The following is a 15,939-nucleotide window of genomic DNA, read 5'->3' on the forward strand; positions in this document are numbered from 1 at the left end:
AGCCGTCGCTACTTGTGGTTCAACACGGCTAAAGAGGTTTGGGATGCTGCTCAGAAAATGTACTCCGATCTCGGAAATACCTCTCAAGTATTTGAAATTCGGTCCAAGTTGAAGGAAATAAAATAGGGCTCTAACTCAGTCACACAGTACTTCTCTGATTTGCAGGATTTATGGCAAGAATTAGATCTTTTTCTTGAGGACACGAAGACGTGTACTGAATGCAGCCCGAAAATCAGGCTTAATCTGGAAAAGGAAAGGGTTTTTGAGTTCCTCGTGCCTCAACCATGATCTGGACGATGTCCGAGGGAGGCTGGTTGCACGTGACCCTTTTCCATCACCTGATGCCGCTTTTGCAGAGGTCAGACGTGAAGAACTTCGCCGCAAGTTTATGCTCCCAGATGTTGTGCCACAATCTGTCTCTGCTCCTGAATCTTCTGTCATGGTGTCGCACAAAAATTATACTTCAGGTCAGCGTATAACCAAGAGGCCGTGGTGTGACCACTGTCATCGTACTGGCCATACAAAGGACAAATGCTGGTAAATTCACAGGAAACCCGCAAATTGGCAGCTGCAAAAAATGTTTGATGGTCGTGGGTTGCATATCCAATCTGCCCCTGAACAGCCAGAAACTTCGAACATTTCAGTTCCGTTCACCAAAGAACAAATCAATCAGATTGAGGAGTATTGTCGCCTCCTTCGTCAGACATCACTCAATCCTTCCTCAAGTTCACCGGTTGGCTCATGCTCCGTTATACAGTCTGGTACAAATCATACCGCTCTTGGCTCTTGTCTCAACGAGTCTTGGATAGTTGATTCCGGTGCCTCTAATCACATGACACTACAAAAAAAACTCCTAAAAACAACATTTTTTATCAGTTGTGGTAAGGGGATTAAAACTGTTGTAGAAGGCTGTGTTGTTAAAAATCACGCTCAAAGACAACAGTTAAAAACTATTGTCTTTTCTCTAAAAGACAATAGTTTTTAACTGTTGTCTTTGAGCGTGATTTTTAACAACACAGCCTTCTACAACAGTTTTAAACCCCTTATCACAACTGATAAAAAAATGTTGTCTTTTTTCAAATAAAAAACAAATAAAAATTAAATTTAATATACAAATTTTCAATATTATAAATAATTTAAAATACAAAATTCAAAAATAAAATTTAATATACAAATTTCCAACATTAGGAAATAATATTTACAATATTTTGAATATGTATTCGGACACGTATAAAGAGTTAATTTAATAACTCCGACATATTCTAATGGTTGCTCGAATGGATCTACCCTACATTCATCTTCTCAAACAATTTTCTTCAATCTTTTCTTGAACTTGTTTAATTCAATCATGCAAAGACCTTTTTTCAACCTGCAAATATCAAATTCTACGTAGTTACACAATTATAATATTCTCATACTAGCATAAAATTAATTAGTACTTATCAAAACTTAATCAATAAGTTTATCAATCTTTTTTCGCAAATCCTCGATTCTTTGATATTGTTGAAAAAATTATCAAATTTTACATAAGAATAACTTGGAAAACGCAGATCATGTGGATATGGAAAAAGGAAACAGGAAGCTACAGAGCAGCACTCAAACCACATAAATCTCTAATTCAATAAATTAGCAGCGAATTACTAGTTGACCTAAGCTTTCTTAGGGAATCCAACAAGCGTACTGACTAGTAAGCATATATATATGTATAACAATGCATGTACCTCAATTTTTTTTTGAACCAAAGGTTGGTTCAATAATAATTCATTATCTATGATTTGTCATTGAACTTCAATTTCTACTTGGAGTGGAGTAACAAGTAAGCACATGTATAATAATGCATATAACAATATCTATTTGCACGCACATACTATGCTCTCGCAACACTTTATTTACATTTTTCCATAACTATCTAGATGCATGGCACCTGCTACTTCACTATCATCCCTCAGTAATGGACAAGTGATGATCAACCTAACTCTAATTTAATGGATTTTCAGAAAGTCAAATTAAATTTTCTGAACCATAAACTAACCGGCTGGTGGTTTGCAAACTTGCTCGAATTTTAACCACCCACAAGCTTAACAAAACAATCATCTTCGCTGCAAAATGAAAGCCCTAAAACTTAGTTGCAATGGTAAATATATAAATCTAATGAATACACTTGAAATACTTGGTATATACAAATTGGTGGGAAGTTAAAATATAATACGGTAGCTTTAATGGCAATAAAATGGCTTACATGAAATCTGAAATCACAAATATTTTCCAGGGATTCGGCAATTTTGACCTTCTTTATCACTGTAGCATTTATAACCTAAAACAAACAAAAGAATGAATGCATGCCGCCTAAATTCTTGAAAAAGTAATAAAGCGAAATTAATTGATTAATTACCCTCTTTGTTTTCTCTAGAACACACTCCACAGACTTTATTCTGTTGAGAGAATACTGAAGTATTTGCTCTTTCTCTAGTGAAATTTCAGTTGGCTTATGTGCGAGTTCTTCCAATATCCACTGCATCATCAAAGTACCTAATACAGATTCAACACAATTTTAAGCTTTGGCACAAGCCATGGTGTCATGTTACATAGATATTTTATACTAATTTGCGTATTTGAAGCATTATCTATTGTTTACAAATTAATTAATTCACATTCCACATGCAAAACAAAATAATAATAATAATAATAATAATAATAATAATAATAATAATAATAATAATAATAATAATAATAATAATAATAATAATAATAATAATAATAATCACAAGTTGATCAAAAAAAAAATAAACCAGACATTTGGATCAAAGTACACAGCGCAAGATAGCAGAGAACAACATATAGAATACCTTCATTAAAAATCTTAAACAAATAAGAATCATCACTAAAAGAAGCACAAAAATCAGAACACAAATGGAAAAGTGATCTCTGTTTCATACATAGATACACAATTAAACAATCTCGGATACACGCTGCTAATGAAGTAAACAAACTAGACCATATTATCCTCTCATGGTTATCCATAGATCCAATGAAAAATTTGGATAGATGATATACCAAATTTACATACTAATCTAAAATGTTGAGGTTCAAAGCAGATCATGAATCCTAAACGAACGCAACACCAACCAAGAAATACAATCTACCATATTATTGGCCAGAAATGAAAAATGAAAAAACTCTTTAAACATACGCCAACTCATAAGAATTTCTAAAGACATGCAAATCTTTTAAAAGAAGACACGTACACGTACAATCACATCTCTGTGCACGAAAACTGCATCAGCGCTTCATCTGCTACTTGATGCGGTGCACCGCTTATTGATGGATTGATGCAAAGTACCCTTTGGTAATTAGGAAAATTCTTGAATTTTAGTAGAACAGAGCTGTCATCTGATTGAATAAGAACTTTCTGAGTCAATTGCTTATCGAATGAGGCATTGGTAAGGGCTGTGGACACCATATTCATGACTATGTCAAGATTCTTGTTTGAAGCAAGATATGCAGCATTCTAATAAAAAAGAACGTATATATTATTGGATGAAATTCAGTTAAATAGGTAGGGCATAATGTGACACTGAAGAATCACCTGAATAAATATCAGTACTCCAGTTACTGCTTTTGTCTTGGCCAGTTCCAAGAACTAGGGAAGGGTCACATACTTCCCCTTATTCTTGTTTCCAGGGTTTCTAACGAGTCCGTTGTCGAAGAAACTCTTGATTTGAGCTGAATTTGATTGCAAGAAAGGAATAGTTTCATCGCAAATAGGTAAAAGAAAAGGGTTGGACTGAGAATTTATCCATGTTCATCAAATTTGAGAAGCTTACGACTTAAAGATTGAATTTTGCTCCATATGAGATCAAAGGAAAAGATTCATCTACTGATTGGATTTCTGGTACGCTCATGGATCTGTCCATGTAAAGTGTTGTTGCTGTAGTAGTCTTCATAAGGTTTGATCTGTCTAAGAAAAAGGAAATTCCTTCTTTGGATACTTGAACCGAGCAGTCAATTATATTAGTACCGTCTTCTATTGCCTTTTGATATGCAAGATCAGTAGCTCCGGGGAAATCACCACTTGCTCCATTGTGGGATATGATTAAAGCTATCGAGAAAATGGCAAAAAAATCATCAAATAACAATAGTAACAAAATACTACACTAAGAGAGGATGACATTAGATTTCTTCTTCCTTACTTGGAATGACTCTTGAAGCATTCTTATTCTGAGGTATGCATCCTGCAATCAGAAAGATGGTTCTCATGTTAAAGAAAGAGCAAATGAAAACAAAAAGCTGATAACAGATTAAGGATTCATTGTAATATTCGCAGCAACAGATAACAGGTCGGTCAAGAAGTCGAACCAATTGCTTCTGAAGCAGTCGAAGGGAAATCTATCAAAAAACCATCAACCAAAAATTGAGAATTTTCGAGAATTGAATGTACTCTCTGGTGGGATCATAGCTGTAATTATAACTCAAATAGTTATCATTAGCAAAATCCGAAGCGTAAACCGTAAGGCCTTGCTTGTGAGTCTTGTACGAGGTTTGTTCCAAGCAACAAGACTCTTGCCTTGTCCATAGGCCAAATGTATGACTGAGGTACAAAAATCCCAGATGCAATAGATTTGATCACAGAGAGCTTGTTATCAAGTAAACCGTACGTCTCGTTAGTCGTGGGTTCTTGAACATCTTGTGCAAGAAACTGGAAAATTATTTTTGTTTTGGCCGCCCCCAACTTTGGTCGAATGCTCTTCAAAAAACCTATCTCAGGAGATGAGATGAACTCTGGTAATACATCAGTTCTCTCTAGCAGAAACTTCTCCGGACTGATTTTATTTTGATGATAGAAGAAATCCTACTGAAAATGACATCTCAAGATAAGCCAAAACATATTATGAACCTTAACGCAAACCAAAGATATATGCGAAGATAAAGGGAGACCTGAATGTTCAGCCACATTCTTAGAGGAATTTTCAGTGGAATTGCATGTTCCCGTTGATTACCAACTGGGAAGGACTTATGACCGGTGTACCATCGTATACTTCTGTTCTTGTGTATATATTATGGCGTACTACATGAGAAGAAGTTTACATATCAAGACAGCTACAATAACCAAAATAAGCCCTTATTATCATTACTTTACCATGAAGAGAACAGGACCCAGACCAATTCGTAGTTACAAAATCTTGATTTCTTGGGGTAAAGACTATAATTAATTGCTTACTACATCGAAGAGTGAAGGAAAAAAGATGCATTATTTTAAGAACTTACGTCCTACTTTCTGGAAAATGACTTCGGCGGGGTAATCCAAGCCGAACCATCCATGGATTTCCTGTCCATTTATGTTGTACACCTTTTCTCCTTTAGGATCCACATCTTGAATATTTGTTGTGTTCATAAGATTGATTTCAGAAACACAAAAACCTTAATTGTCCTTTCTAAAATGCAGATTGCAATACAAAATCGTTCCAGGGAAAAAAAAATTAAATTCCAAATGAACTTCGAATGCGGAGAAATATGGTGGGGGTTATCTATGCCCACATAAATTCATAAATTCAGAGCCCATGATTCAAAATCAATCGCTTCGAAAAATTAAGAATTACATACCCGCCAAAACAGGTAAAGGCTGAAGACAACTGAAACTCGCGAAGAACAGAACTCGCACTACTTCAATTTGCGACAAGGCTTTGAGTTGCACAAATCGAACTCGCAAAGTTTGATCCATACCATGGTTGATGTCGCCTGTGCCTGGATTAAAGTTCACGAAGATCTCCGGCCTGCTTATGACGGATTAAGGGCGGCGAGGGTGGCAGATTGGAGATTGGGTTAGGGCACCACGAGAAATCTTAGTTTGAGAATGAATGTAGGAAAAGACTTACGTTTATTAGATATTAGATTTAATTTAATTTTTTAAATAAAAAATTAAAGACAACATTTTTATTCAAATTGTTGTCTTTTTACCTTAAAAAAATTCAGAAAGACAACATTTTTAACAAAAATTGTTGTCAATGAGCGTCTTTTTAAAAATTTGTTGTCTTCAAATACAACCGGTTAAATAAATTCGATTTATACAACCAAATCGAATAAATAGCCTAAAGGAAAAACCTACAGCTAATCCTGTTGTCTTCACTGGTCACTGACTACTCCAAGCTCCTGGTGCTCAATCCTGCACCTACACCTGCCCCGTCGAATGGGGTGTCCAGATACACAGAAAAGACTGGACGTGAGCTCTAAGCTCAATACGAAAGCACTGGGTAAAACATACGAATATGATGCATGCAAATGATAGGGTATCCATATCTGGGATAACTGTATATAACTTCTCAGTAATGGCGCCTAAGACATGAGTGGTACAACCCGAGGAGCAAACCTTGCGTACACTGCTCATTCCTACAAGACGTGGACCGTGTCCCCCGATGCTAGCCACCCATGACCCGTCAGTCAATAGGCCCTAGACATCAACCGTCCAGACAGGGCTGAGCGGCCCTACGTGGCTCATCTCACAAGATGGATAGGCACAATATGATATGCACATGCTGCATAATAAATGACATACAAAATGCAACATATAAGCATGCAAAACCCGCTGGCAATCTCAGTCTGTACTTGCATACCTTACTACAGGCAGTTCCTAGCAGTCCCACTCTAGGTTTCAAGCCTATATCAGCTCTACAATGCAAATACCCATGAATCAATAATTAAGCTCTAAAAGCCTTAACTTAGCTATTGCATACTCCTAAATAATTTAAGGAGACCATAGCTATACCTGCGTCCGTCGTCAGCCCACTGATGACAATTGCCTCAAAACTAGGCCACAGCTCCGCCTCGACGCCTGGATCACTATGCCACTTCCGGATTCCCAATAGGATGCCTAGAACTCCCTAGATATGAGTTAGAAGGCTTAGGAATCAGAGAGAAGAGAGGAAAAGGTGCACTTTGAAATGAAATCTCGGCCCCCTATTTATAGACGGAGTTCGCAGCCTCCGAACCCGGTTCGGAACGTCCGAACACGATCGGAACCTCCAATCCCACCTTCGGAGCGTCCGATCGCCCAATATTACGTCAGCCATGACGTCACCTTGCTGACATAAGCGATGACATGTGCCCTGGTCCCGATCGGAACGTTCGATCTTGCCGACGGAGCTTCCGATCCACTTCGGAGCCTCCGATCCTGAGTTCGGATCTTCCGAACCCTCCGGACCTTCGGGACCTTTCCGGCTACTTTCGAGTGTCCTGAATCCATTTCTGGACTCCGTTAACCCATTTGGAATTTCCTTAATCATGTTTTACTTAATTTAAACATGATTACATGATTAATATATTCATAAATCGCTAATTTTGGATACGGGTTACTACATTCTCCCCCCCCCCCCCTCCCCCCCCCCCCCTTAAAAGATTTCATCCTCGAAATCTAAGGTAATACCTCGAGAACGTACCAGAAACCCTTGCTCGAGTGTCTGGTTGAAATATCCTCCGACACATTCAGACTCCCGTCGAATTCTCTGCAAGCTTCATTAATGCTAAACTGCATTAACATTTTCCCAGCTGAAAATTTCTGCGCTACTGGTCGACAATCGAACTTCCCTTGCGCTAGCGTATCGTAACACCGACACTTCTTTCACTCGGATCACGATCTTCCTGACCACGAAGGATACAATACCCGCTTGATCAAGATCATCGTCTCAAAGGAAATCTTATACTGACGAAGACCAAGTCATAACCTGACCGTTTTTACTGCATTCGTCGAATCACTAATCAAAACTAACCATCTAATGGTTCCAAAAGTTCTCGGTGCTCAACACCTCTAGTTAGGAAAATACTAATCCCCAACATTGTGCTGACACATTCTAATATGAATCTCGCTTTAAGATAATCCAGTTGACTCAAGTCTATACTTCAACGTAACTGCTCACAATGTTCCCTAGACTGGTTACCCTCCCCACTCTCCTTGAAGCACAACCGGCTTTCCAAGGAATACTGGGAAATTAAACCATCATGTCTAGTACATTCTGCTGTCCACGTTTCTTAGTATAACCTCAACACTGTGCCCTGATGATAACTATCAATACTTGCAATTCATGACGCTACGTCATCTCCTAGCCATTGGCCTACGAAGTCACGCATACATTGCAATAGAAGTCATTACGCCTCTGATGATTTACATCATTTCGATCATAGGTTATTTACCTCATGAATTTAATCGATGAACATCCTCTGGTTAGTTATACATACTAGCAATCACTATACACACATCAAGACTAAGGCAAGTTCCCACCAATATGCTCGACTGGGACATTCCACAGTGCACGGACATATGGAAATGCTTCCTATTCCGTCTCGAAACTCGACATTCATTGCACCTGGTATAACTCAACTCAGAGTCTCTGATAATACCATCAGCTCATACCAATCTCCCAAGGTTGAACATACTGATCCTGGAACTAAATCCCAACAGATTCTCAATAGTCAAATTGCTCCCTTGCCGAACGCATCAGTCTCAGCACTGAACGATCTAACTCGTTGATTCCCTAGTCAATCCTGGGAAACACTTGTGCTCGAAGTAACTTGCCACACAATGCATCTCTGATTGTCGTTTATTGACACAACGCAATATTCTTTGACCAACAGTCTGTATAGATGTGACTCACTAACTCGAAAGAACAATTTCGATCCGTCACGATCTTGCGAAATCTTCGACCCCAAAAGCAAACCTCGTTGGCTACTAAGTCGACCCTTGACTATCTCTGTCAATTCAGACATCGTTCATCACACGCTAGAAGATTAGCGACACATCCTGCTAGATCTCGAGAATTAGATCTCAGCTAATGTCATACCACACGATTAGACAACTAATGTTCCCTTGCTAATGTCCATTAGCATTTCCAACTACTCGTCGGATCCAAACACAACGGTACACATAGATGCCCTCACTTAACCGAAATGTCCAGTCAACAATCTTCACTATTGTTGTTTAATGGAAAAATCTCACATGAAGCAACAACATGATCCTTTCCTGACCTATTGCTATCACTAAGCAATTGATTGAATCAATATCAGCTTCTTTCTTAACAAGAGTGCACTATACTGGAAACTACCAACTCCCTTGTTTGTCTCCACTGTCAAGTTAGCACCTAACTTGATCATACAAGTCCACTTGCAATCGTTCCCGATTACAACAATCCCAGAAGATTCATCTCTGATGATCATTGAGACCAAATAACTCAAATCTCCGATTTCTCTGAGATGGTATTCAGTACTCTTCCCATAAGCATTACTTGAAAAAATACTATCCCAAGTATTTCTTAATTGTTACATCCTGATCAACCCTGATTGGCTCAACAAATCGAATTCGTTGATCTACTTAAGCTCGCACTTATCAGATCAGACCACCACTGATCATCCAACCTACATGGCTCGGTCAATAACCATGACTTAGCTGCCACAAGGAACCATTTCCAAACAGTGTCAAATCACAGTACATAAGTAGTCTACTTGGCACAAGTCCTGTGCCTTTTCAGCACTACTAACCGCTGCTTCGTATTCTTAACTTAATCATCCTAACTCTGACAGAGTTACCCAATAACCACTAGTAGTCACTAGCACAGATCCCGTGCCACCTTAGCACTACTAATCGTTGTCTTGTTCACCCAAGGCAAACATCAAGATAGACTAAGCCCATTTCCATCCCATGGAAAATCCTACGCTCAACCTCTGAAAATATCAGGTAGTACTTAGCGCAATCACCGGACTCACTATCCTTGCCTCGTTCATGCAGGATGAACATTGCGATTTGTCAAGTCCAAATTTATACCTAAGGAATTCCAAAGATTCGCAACATTCCCGGTCATGCTCCTGATTATATCCCACACAAAGATTGTGCAACAAATTAAGACTAAGGTATCTTACCTCAATAACCCACCTGGACAATCACCAAGTTTTCACGGGTATAGGCCACGCTTCCCTCACATCTCAATTAATGCTTATACAATCCTTAGCATACGGTATAAACCATCACAGATGAAGTCCATCATCATGAAGTAATTCTCCTATTCGAGTTGAAGTGTTAGAACAACATCCTATCCAAGTTCTTGGATAATTCCTATCACAAGGAAATTCTAACCACAATTCTGATGACAACCCCTAGTCATTGCTGGTAGAAATCCGTCCACTTACTAGATCCACACGTCTAGCAGTAACTCAAAGGTTAAAACCTATCTTCTCAGAGTACACACTTGTCAAGAAAATCCCTCCATGACTGGTTCCCACAGCAGAACATAAACAATATCTCTGGAACACCAGACGATATCGAACCATCGATGTTAAACCTGATATCTAATCCAAGGTCATACCCTGTCGTGACTGTCACCAAATCCCTAGACTGAGTAGCCTTCCCACCGCCAATCCTGAAGCACCAAGGCTTCCAGATAACCTCTGAAGTACAAGGACTCCCAGAGTAACACTGGCATAGGGTCGCGCCCCATCACGTTTGGTCATGGTCATAGTCCACAACTCTCGGTATATACTGGACCTGGTATCCCGATGAAAACCCATCATCACAAGTCTCAACCTAACAAAGGTCAGACAGCCTACTATTCTCAAGGAAACAACCTAGAACAAAGCCCAAATGTTCTAAACCGAACAATACCCTTAATGCCTCTAGATGAGTCCACTCATTGCTGGCACTAACATAGTCCACCGACCAACTAGGTCAATCCTAGGAAAACGCCTAGACTAACCACAAGTCAAACAGTCACGGTCGGCCCACTCCAATCCCATGAGCTATAGCAGTTGAACACTAATCAACTAGAATCAAGCCAACCTCAGCAAAATCATGCAACCATCCACGAATTGCTGGATAAATAAAACATGTATCACTTATTTCAAGTTATGTACAATTTCTCTTTATTACAATCTCATGTAATACATACAGTATTCAAAACAGAATGAAATGTACAATCGAACTTGAAATGATACAATCAAAGTATGATGATTCATTACAACTGAAATATTGTTTACAACTACATCAATACAGTATTTAAATCATCGTACTAGTCTTCGTTTCTTGACCATGAAGCTTCTAATTGACACACGCATCGATACAAGCATACTCCCGACCAAGTTTCTCTACATGTCCTCCTACGAAGAACTCCGGAGAAATGGCTCGTGATAGCTAATCAGATATGCTCTACGTCAGTGCATGTCAGTCGACCCCTCCTGCTCGCGATCTACCATCAGCGTTCTTCTTGTATTCATATCATGCTTTTGAACATGAAGTTTCCCGTGTGCCTATCGAACACATCGATACCAGCATACCGGCAAAACCATGTACTGCATGAGGTTAAAGACCTCACTCTCGAAACCTATCATGCTTTAGGCACTCGAGACATTCTTTGGTGAAGGTCTATCTGACAATCTCTCCAACTACTAGTGGAGAATCTTCAGAGTAGTGTCATCATGGTATGGATGATACAGATGCAAGCATCAAGTGCGTCCCATCCAATTCTCTGCCACTGCCTCTGACATCCGGTAATCGATCCAAAGCTAGGATCCACATGAGTAGAAGTCTTGAAAACTTGGACACGATCCATCACTCCTGTCCGTACTTGCTGGAATCCCATAAGCCAAATCTTTAGAAATCCTGCCAATGATGATAGTCTCTAGGCAAACTAATTGCCGCATCATCACCTCTTCCAAGGTCTCATCCATCCTATAAGGATAACCCAAAGTCTATATCCCAAGTCTCTTGCATGCATATGCTCTGATACCAATAAATGTAGTGACCCTACCCGGATCCACTACCTAATCAGAGTTTAAGAGCATAATTAAACATGCATTAATAAATCACTGCGGAAAACTTAAATAAAAACAGACCGGCAGAATACAACCGGTTAAATAAATTTGATTTATACAACCAAATCGAATAAATAGCCTAAAGGCAAAACCTACAGCTAATCCTGCTGTCTTCACTGGTCACTGACTACTCCAAGCTCCTGGTGCTCAATCCTGCACCTATACCTGCCCCGTCGAATGGGGTGTCCAGATACACAGAAAAGACTGGACGTGAGCTCTAAGCTCAATACGAAAGCACTGGGTAAAACATACAAATATGATGCATGCAAATGATAGGGTATCCATATCTGGGATAACTGTATATAACTGCTCAGTAATGGCGCCTAGGACATGAGTGGTACAACCCGGGGAGCAAACCCTGCGTACACTGCTCATTCCTACAGGACGTGGACCGTGTCCCCCGATGCTAGCCACCCATGACCCGTCAGTCAATAGGCCCTAGACATCAACCGTCCAGACAGGGCTGAGCGGTCCTACGTGGCTCATCTCACAAGATGGATAGGCACAATATGATATGCACATGCTGCATAATAAATGACATACAAAATGCAACATATAAGCATGCAAAACCCGCTGGCAATCTCAGTCTGTACTTGCGTACCTTACTACAGGCAGTTCCTAGCAGTCCCACTCTAGGTTCCAAGCCTATATCAGCTCTACAATGCAAATACCCATGCATCAATAATTAAGCTCTAAAAGCCTTAACTAAGATATTTCATACTCCTAAATAATTTAAGGAGACCATAGCTATACCTGCGTCCGTCGTCAGCCCGCTGATGACAATTGCAACAAAACTAGGCCCCAGCTCCGCCTCGACGCCTGGATCACTATGTCACTTCCGGATTCCCAATAGGATGCCTAGAACTCCCTAGATCTGAGTTAGAAGGCTTAGGAATCAGAGAGAAGAGAGGAAAAGGTGCACTTTGAAATGAAATCTCGGCCCCCTATTTATGGACGGAGTTCGGAGCCTCCAAACCCGGTTCAAAACGTCCGAACACAATCGGAACCTCCGATCCCACCTTCGGAGCGTCCGATCGCCCAATATTACGTCAGCCATGACGTTACCTTGCTGACGTAAGCGATGACATGTGCCCTGGTCCCGATCGGAACGTCCGATCTTGCCGACGGAGCTTCCGATCCACTTCGGAGCCTCCGATCCTGAGTTCGGATCTTCCGAACCCTTCGGACCTTCGGGACCTTTCCGGCTACTTTCGAGTGTCCTGAATCCATTTTTGGACTCCGTTAACCCATTTGGAATTTCCTTAATCATGTTTTACTTAATTTAAACATGATTACACGATTAATATATTCATAAATCGCTAATTCTGGATACGGGTTACTACATGCAACGTTTGTTACCGTCTTTATCTATTAATAAAAATTCTGATTTGCTACATTGTGAATTTTGTCAGTTAGCAAAACATACTCGTGTTTCTTTCTTACCCAAACCATATACACCCACTGCTCCATTCTCTCTCATTCACAGCGATATATGGGGCCCTTCACAAATTCCTACTATTCATGGTAAAAGATGGTTCTTAACTTTCATTGATGATCATACTCGTATTACATGGGTTTATCTTCTACACTCCAAATATGAAACTAGCACGATTTTTCAACACTTTCACAAAATGATAAAAACTCAGTTTAATACTCAGATTCGCACCCTTCGCACTGATAATGGTAGAGAATATTTCAATACCATTCTCAGCAGCTATCTGAAAGAAAATGGTATTATCCACCAAAGCTCTTGCGTTGATACTCCACAACAAAATGGGATATCCGAAAGAAAAAATCGTCATCTTTTAGAAGTTGCTCGTGCCCTCATGTTTACCATGAATGTTCCAAAGTATCTTTGGGGGGATGCTGTCCTAACCACTGCCTATCTCATTAATCGATTACCAAGTCGCCCTCTAAAAATTGAAACACCACTGTCCATTCTTTCTCAATCATTTTCTCATGTTTCTGCATCTCATAACCTTCCCATGAAAACTTTTGGGTGCACCACCTTCGTCCACGTTCATGATCACAACCGAAATAAACTAGAACCTCGTGCTATCAAGGCCATCTTTGTCGGTTATTCTCCTACACAAAAGGCTTATCATTGCTATTGTCCCAATACTCGAAAAATGTTTGTCTCATGTGATGTTACATTCTTTGAAGACAAGCCTTTTTTCACTCCAGATTCTCAAGGGGGGGAAACTGATAGAGCTGGTTGGGATAATGCACCTCTTCTCAGAAATAATATGGAAATATTTTCTCCCTGTCCTGATCCTATCATCGTTAATCCTTCTCCACATGAACCCAACTCTCCAGAACATGTTCCCGTGTCAAAAACAGGGGAATACGCAACACATCAAAACGAGTACTAGTCTATTCGAGATGAAGACGGAGGATTCCTTAAGTAAACACAGATATTGTGGATCCTATGCACAGTCCAGCAACTGAACCGATAGCAGATCCTTAGCCAGGTAACACTCTTGATCTTGAAGTACCAATAGCCTTTAGGAAAGGAAAGAGATCGTGTACTCAACACCCTATATCTAAATTTGTCTCATATACCAACCTGTCCCCCTCATTTCATGCTTTTACCTCGAGTTTGTCTAGTGTGATTCTTCCCAGGTCAATCAGCGAAGCCCTTAATGTTCCAGAATGGAAAGCTGCTGTGCTAGAAAATATGCATGCCTTGAAGCAAAATAATACATGGGACTTGGTCCAGTTACCTCAAGGGAAAAACACCGTGGGCTGTAAATGGGTTTTTACAGTCAAGTACCGGGCAGATGGCTCAATCGAAAGACATAAAGCACGTCAGGTAGCCAAAGGGTTCACACAAACCTATGGCACTGATTATTCTGAAATTTTCGCCCCAGTCGCCAAACTAAATACAGTTCGCATTCTTCTGTCTTTGGCTGCTAATCTTGATTGGGCTCTACATCAACTCGATATAAAAAAATGCTTTTCTAAATGGTGAATTAGCAGAGGAAGTTTATATGAGTCAGCCTCTAGGGTTTGAGGAAAATTTGGGCAGTGAGACCGTTTGTAAGCTTAACAAGTCTCTTTATGGATTAAAACAGTCCCCACGTGCCTGGTTTGATAGATTTTCAAAAGCTATCAAGAAATTTGGATACAATCAGGGGGAAGCTGGTAATACACTTTTTATCAAACACTCTGTGAAAGGGAAGATCACAATTCTAATTGTGTATGTGGATGATATTATTATCACTGGAGATGACAATCGAGAAATGGAGAATGTGAAACAAATGATGGCTAGGGAATTCGAAGTCAAAAACCTTGGAGCACTGAAATATTTCTTAGGTATGGAGATTTCCAGAATAAGAAAGGCATTTCAGTTTCCCAAAGGAAGTACACGCTAGACTTATTGGAAGAAACAGGTATTCTTGGTTGCAAACCAAGTAAGACTCCTCTTGAATCAGGCAATAAACGACAAATTCTTGAGGGAAAAACGGTAGATGTTGGACAATATCAACGTCTGGTTGGGAAGCTTATCTACCTTTCACATACTCGCCCTGATATTGCATTTGCGGTTAGCCTGGTCAGTCAATATATGCACTCACCTCGACAAGGGCATTTGGATGCAGTATATAGAATTTTGAAGTATTTGAAACACACTCCTGGGAGAGGCTTGTTCTTTGCAAAGAATGATGATCGCCAAGTTAGTGCATTCACTGATGCTGATTGGGCGGGTTCCGTTGATGATCGGAAATCAACCTCAGGGTATTGTACAAAAGTTTGGGGAAATATTGTTACCTGGCGAAGCAAGAAACAGTCAGTGGTGGCGAGAAGTAGTGCCGAATCTGAGTTCCGAGCAATGGCACAAGGAGTATGCGAGCTTCTATGGATTATGCGGGTGTTGAAGGAATTGAAGATGGATTGTAATGGTCCTATGTTTCTTTACTGTGACAACAAATCGACAATCAGCATAGCTCAAAATCCGGTGCATCATGACAGGACAAAACATGTTGAAATAGATCGACACTTTATCAAGGAAAAAATTGATGGAAAGATTCTTAGTATTGAATATGTGCCTACATCTCATCAGCTTGCTGATTTGCTAACAAAGGGACTGTCAGAATC

General features: G+C 39.9%; 1 pseudogene; it reads right to left on the bottom strand.

Moving 5' to 3' along the window:
• Positions 1 to 437: 437 nt before the first annotated feature.
• Positions 438 to 5,719, bottom strand: LOC140877367 (glycerophosphodiester phosphodiesterase GDPDL6-like; annotated as a pseudogene).
• Between the last annotated feature and the right edge of the window lie 10,220 nt (positions 5,720 to 15,939).

This window comes from Henckelia pumila, chromosome 2, assembly GCF_033568475.1.
Source record: "Henckelia pumila isolate YLH828 chromosome 2, ASM3356847v2, whole genome shotgun sequence".
Taxonomy (NCBI): domain Eukaryota; kingdom Viridiplantae; phylum Streptophyta; class Magnoliopsida; order Lamiales; family Gesneriaceae; genus Henckelia; species Henckelia pumila.